A 7,247-nucleotide genomic window follows, 5' to 3' on the forward strand; every position below is an offset into this window, starting at 1 on the left:
TTCCTTCTGATCAAAAGCCTTAGCAAAGTATCAAAATAGGTGTTATTTACCCAACACTCTAGGTCTGTTTTTTCCTCTTTCTTCTTTATGAACCTGTAATAGAGTGAGGCTCTGATTCTCAGACTGAGTTTTAGCTTTGTGCATGCCTAATTGCATGAGCCCATGCACATGCAGAGAAATTATGTAAGTGAACTACGTACTTGTAATTGTTAAAGGTGGTAACTGAAATCATGTTCCACATTGTAAATTATCTGACCTTTCAGTTAAGCATCTGCTACCAGCTTAATGGCCACTGAATGTGTTTTAGCAATAGAAATAGTTTATTACCTTTAACTCCTCCTGTAAGCTTTACATTACCAGCTCAGCAAGGAGCTGAAATGAAGCCAAAGGGACAGTACCTGTGAGAAGCAGACCACAAAGTCCTACGGCACTGAATCCTGTCATAAGTTGTAACTAGGAGGCCATTTGAAAAGAACGTGATCAAAGCCAGTCGTGCTCCACCAATACAGCTCTGGAAACTATTGAGGAGGTATACAGCCTGCTCACTGTGGCTGAGTACAGAAAACAACACAAAAATAGGTACTACATCTTCGTATATCCCTGTTTATGCATCCAGGGCTGGCAGGTGGGAAAAGAAATGGTACACTAAGTTTAAGCTTTATTATTTTTTGGTTGATATAAAATTCACTGTACTACCACAAAACTAGTAACCCTCCTGTGGCATTTAGGTAGTCCTACTAGCTGCACTTTACAGGTAGATCTTTCTGGCCAAGAGTTCTGTTGTAAATGCTGAATCCAGTTGAAGATGCTAAGTACAGAGCTAACCAGCAGGACTTCTGCTACCATGCTGCTAGTGCTTACATAGCTACCCCAGAAGGTGGTAGGAACTACTTGGTTATGGACTTTCACACAAGTAACAGAAGAAAAACATCTAGAAAAGCTATATGACTTGCATCTTCTCATTAAATAAGAACCATCTCCTTTCTAAATCAATAACATATAATTTCCATATTTCCCATTTACAACAACCTTCTTTAAACTTCATCCAGAAGCAAGAATTAGAACAGGTGCCATTAAGAGCTTCTAGTTTAATAGTATTTGATTTTGATGTGCACTGCGTTGCCATTTTCTTCCTACAATTTTGCAGATGTAAGTTGAATTTAATAGTGCAGTGTTCCCTGTGCTACCTTGCTAAAATGGATCAAAAGATACAGTTTATTCTGAACTATCTTTCATGTGTTTAATTAATACTTAAAGTGAGCTCTCCAAAGATCAAAAACATCTCTTCCCATGAGCAGCATTTCACTTTCCTATACGCCCATATATTGTCTAACATACAATTCAAATTTACAATCATACATAAAAACCACTCAAAAGTGAATTAAGTAATGAGTAAGCTGAAAATTACATATGATAAAGAATCTGCAAAAGCAATATCTGAATGCTCTTCAGTTTCTTTCCCTTACACTGATGAAAAAAATGCAAACAATAAATACACACAGGAGATGTAACTAATCATTTCCGACTGTCAGAAAAGAGACCAAGATAATGTCAGTAATAATTGTTTTCATTGAGAAGCAAGTGAGGTTAAGGTGCTTTTTCACTATTTACTTTTTCAATTTACTTTTCTGCTAAATTGCAGTTCAGAGACTATGTTACTGGCTTATATTTCACAGAGGTAAATTGGCAAGAAAGAAAATCACAACACCTTTATTATAGTTTCCTATCTCTAAACAAATTTGTTTTGGGGTGCTTTGCTGTCAGGTTCCTGCTTCTTCTACATGTAATTCATGCAGTTGTTGCTGAAAGCCCATTAAGAAAGAAACCATGCCTGTCACCCAACAAAGAAGGATGTGAAAGCACTTCATTGTTCCTGTTCTGCAGAAAAACAATTTGCCACCGCCAGACCCCACTCCCAGCTGTGCCAAGTGCATGGTAATTTATTACCTCTGGATGTCTGATTCGAAGTGAAGGAAACTGGAATGTCATACCTTCATTCATAACACCGTCGCATGGAATTATTTTTTCCGGATTCCTGGGAAGTTGAAATATTTGAGAAGAATATCAGGAACTGTTGTTTTAGCCTGTTTGGTGAGTAGATAATTGCCTTCCAACTCTATTCATTCAGGAAATGATGTGAGTGTTGCATTGTTTCTAGACGGGGGCAGCAATGTTTTTTAACAAGACACATACATATATATTTTTAAAAGAAACAAAACACAACAAAAACATGCAGTCTAAGCCACTGTACCAAACCAGACTGTTTGAATCTGGTGCAGATAAGAGGTTGGCCCAGACAACTTGTCCACATTTCACATAACTAAGAGCATTCTTTAGAAGGGATGTAAGCAACACTTTTTGTTGAAAAAAGAAATCTAAAACAAAACCCTTTATGATGTGGGAGTAAAAAGCTCATTATGTTAAGTGATATCAAACATGACCAGAAAAGGCCCTAGGGAGATATTACACTTTTTTATTGGATTCTGTGGGACAAACTAGCCTGGGAACTTGAAAGCACAGGGACCGTGCATGTGGAAATCACATCATATATGAAGAATAATTCCTTACCGTGTGAAAATTATTTGGAAATAGTTTTCAGCTAAAGTTTCTCTTTGTGGCAGCCATTTCAAAGGGAACATACTGAGGCAATGACCTACAGTAGCACTAATACAATAGCTGCTGGATAACCTCCTCGCAGAGTTGCGTGGTCTTAGTCCAGTTCTGTGTTGACAGGGAAAACATAATCAGCACTGAAACTCGTAACAACTCAGGCTAATGCTGAGCATCTTACTTGGTTTTGACTGAGGACAATGGCAAAAATCCAACACAGCTTTTGAGATGCAATTTAGTTTTTGATAATAGTAAAACTGGGTCTCAAGAAAGTGTAAAGAGGGAACCACTATTTCTTCTTTAGGAGAGACTGCAAAGGACAAAGGGACAGCATACTTTTGGCTACTTTGACTTCTCATGCTCTGCTTTGACCATGACACATTTCTCAGGGACTTGATTCCTCTAAAAACAAACTGAAGAAAGATTTTGCATTTTGCGACCCTTCAGTGACGGCAACTGCCACCTCAGTGAAAAATACCAACCACCGTGATGATGGCAACATGGTGCATCATCCCTTTCCTCCCTACTTCAGCATCTGGCCAAGAAACAGAAAGTCAATAATTAAGCAGCCCTATTACATACATGGATGTATGTAATTCCTATTACATTCACGGATGTCTTAAAGTAAATTGCATTTGCAGCACCACCCGCAAGTCACAGCTGCATGTTTTTGATATGCACATTTGCACAACATTTGAAAACACAATACATCTTTTTCCCATCCTGCATCCTCCCCACTACCCCCATATACAAATTTTTAAGGTGAAAAACAGCAGCCTGTGCTTGTGCTCATTTCTCCTCGATATACGGATATGAAAAAAGGCCTTCCACAGACAAAATGAACTAAAACTCATCTGTGCTATGCTGGCGCTCTGCACCAGTTTCTACGCTCAGAACATCCCAGATGATAAATTTAACACATTTGCCTAATACTATGAGTGCTTGCTCAGGACACGAATGTCAAAGTCCTACTGCCTCTGAGTGCTTCTTGATTACAGGAAACTTTTCCACAAAACTTTGGAAAGTTTGTATTGCGAAGTATTGGTGGATGTCTATTCTGAAGAATTTTTTGAATCATTTAGGCTTTGATAGTTTAAAGGAAAATTCCTCCTTAGGATTCCAGACAATAATTAATGGTTTTAAAAACCATACTGCTAACTAGGTGTACTACGGTAATTCTATTTTATTATTTTTAATGTTGTTGAGAAAATATTCATTTTTCTAAATTACATTTAGAACACTTTCAGATCAGTACATTGGAGCGATGTGCATTATTTCCTATTTATGTAATTCAGCTTAGAAGCTTTCTAGGTGACATAGTAAATATTGGAACACATTTAAAGCCATCTGGAGAGGGGATTTTCAGGAACCGGAATTTCTTTAATGAGGGCTAAAAACATCTGGAAAGGACAAACTTGGGTCCACTCATAAATGGCTTCCTATGACCTCAAGCAATCCGGAACTAATTTTTCAGAAGCTAAAGCTACTGAAAAGCACAGAGCATGTTCTAGAACACACACTGCGGCAAGAGGCTCTTTTGCATGCCTTTGTCTGGGAGAGCACTGGCTATGTACCACCTTATAAGCATTGCAAAGCAAACTTGCAAATTTATTTTGTAATTAACTCAAAGAAAACTAAAAATGCTTATCCAGGTCCTGCAGCGCAACAACTGAAGTTTTTCTTCAGATTACAGAATATAGAGACTATAAACTATAAAATGCTATGGATAAATTTATAGATTGCGTCTGTCTCAGAATGATAGTAATGAGTAACAAGCAAAGTCATAAATAATGCTTCAGTTTTCACCAAATGCCATTACATTAGAATCATAGAATGCCCTACTTTGGAAGGGACCCACAAGGATCCCTGAATCCAACTCTTGCCTCCTCCACACAGGACCACCCAAAAATCCTATGTTAAATACAACTTCTGTTAAAAACAATAAAACAATAACAAAACCAAACCAAACAACAACAAAAAAGCAGATACAAAACAAACAAACAAACAAAACATCAATGATACTCAGTTGCAGGTCTCTCCCTGTATAGACCCAGTCATTAGGGGAGAAGACTGAAATGTAAAGTTTTACTTAAAATTACATTGATAAGTGTCAGTTTTAAAAGTTTTAAAATACAGTACTATCCATTCTTCAGTGCAATTGTCTTGAAAGATCATATTGAAAATGTCAGCTTTTTCTTCACTGTCTATAAAATTACATTAAATAAAATCTAAAAGTACAGATTTTGTCCTGATAAAGCATTTCAAAAGGTAAACTGAAACTTAAGTGAATACCTCTACAAATCTCCTAATTATTCCGAATGCAGAATAACATTCCCAGAATACAAGAACATATAAGTGTACAGTGGCTGCTCTTCTTCCTACTTCTCTTTCTGCACGAGAAGGTCCTATTTCAGACATATAACACACATATCTGTGCCCATTTAATTCATGCAGATTTAGTAAAGGTTTTAGAAAGCAAGATGACATTTTGAGTAATATAAAACTTTAAAACAGCAGTGGAGGAACAATTACGCTCACCATTATCTTGAATAAGTTTTTTTCTACTTTGCTCACTAAATATAAAACTGCCATCTATAAAACTGCAAAGGTATGTAATTCTGTACACTTTTTAGAATGAGAAGTTACATATACATAGAGCACTGTATTTCTGTGGTTTGAAATAAGTCTTCTATAAAGCTCCCTTTGTTAATTGTCCTAAAACAGATTTTAAGCCTTTTTGACGTCTCCCTTCTCTTTTACAGGTCTCTTATTTGGAATTTCTGAATAATCATATGACTAAACTATTTATGAAAAGTACTTATGTTCCTCATTCAAATTCTACTACAACAGCTGCAACTGCATCTTTCTACAAATTATACTGGATTTAACAAACAGCATAAACTAGAAAAATACTAGTGACCTTGCTACTTTGAGAAATTCATTTAATTTTAAACAAAAAGTAATTGGCATGTTTAAAAGTATGTGGTGTGATAGATGATTTTGTTCACAACGTTTTTGTAGCAGCCTACTCCCCATCCCCCTTTTATTTATATATTTTTTTTAAGCAGGGGCACAATCTCTATCACTAAGCATAAAGTTTTGTCTCAACCCACTTCAGAAAATCACATCCACTACATCGGACAGCAGTATAAGCTTGCAACTCTTGAAGATTTTCATCTCTGACACAGTCTAACTTAATTTCTAATAAGTCTTAGCTAGGATGCATACGTATTGCTGACAGCATTGTTCACATCAGAATACCTTACCTAAATCATTTTAAGAGTGACCTGTTTTAAACTTTTAAAGGAGTAATGGAGGAGAATACTGCTAAGTAGTGCCTTTTTTTGGTTTGTTTAATTTAAAAATGTGTGCTTTCATGCACTAAATATCTCATACTTACACAAAATACTGAACTGCAACTGAAGACAAATATTTACATTCTCTACTTCATACAATGACCGGATGTATAACCTTCCTTGACAAGCTTGTACTGACACCTACTGGGAAATATTTGTAAATCAAAATCCATAGCCTTGAGACTTGGAAAGCTTTTCAACTCAGGAGTGAACTATATATGAATTAATTTATTGGTTCTTTATTCCATTTATTTGCAATTTAATTTGTCTACTGAGAAAACACAGTTTTCAAGGAAAGATTTAACAAGCCATAAACTAAAATGTCAGAAGATGCAATACTCCAGCTGTAATTACAGAATTAGTCTATAAAAAGTGTTACCTGCTGTTAGCAAAAAAGAAGGTGGCTAGGAGCAAATAAATCTTTCTCCCTTCCTTCCTAATATTAAAATATATGATAGGCATTCATTGAATATAAATCATCCCAAGGAGAACTAACTTCATTTTTGAAGTAATTTCATTTGTTTACTTAATTACATAATTTACATAATTTCATTTGTTTACTTAAATGTTGAGAACCCATTGCAGCTCCTGTCAGAATCCAGTGCAAACTTCTATCGAGTTTGACAGGGATTAAATCAATCCTCAACATTTTTAAAGCTGTTATTCAATTTAATCATGTAAATATTGCAAGTATAAGCTAAAACACTTTCTTCATGTACCAATAACATAAAACAACTTTGAAAGTATTCCTTTTTCTGTTCTTCCCAAATGGTAGAAGCTACTGATTAAGAATTTTAATATTACAAAATCCCTCTGTGGAACATGGTTGTGCCCAGACAGCCCATAGTACCACCTTGCTAGAATACTGATGAAGATAAGAATTGTACCTGTCAGATATGTTCTGTTTTGAGACAATCAGACATGCTAAGTTTTGACTTTTTTTTTTAACGTTTGAAGAGAAAATATGTTTTTCTTTAAGTGTTGGAAAGTGCCTTCAAAAACAATTTATGCACTTCCAGTTAAATCAAAAACTAAGGCATATCATATAAAAAATGAAAATTACTGAATAAATACTGAATAAAATAACATGGCAACAGATGGTCTTTGGTAGTCCTGCAACAAATAAAAGTTTGCCAATGGGCAGATACAGACTACGAAGAACAGTGTTTTCAAATGATCTTCAGCATAAAAATTTCTGTGAGAGTCTAAAAGAGGAACACATTTTCAATGTTAATATTTAAAAGAAGCTTTTCAAAGAATCCACAGCACACAACCCAGAAG

This window comes from Anser anser (assembly GCF_964211835.1).
Source record: "Anser anser genome assembly, chromosome: 2".
Classification (NCBI taxonomy): Eukaryota; Metazoa; Chordata; class Aves; order Anseriformes; family Anatidae; genus Anser; species Anser anser.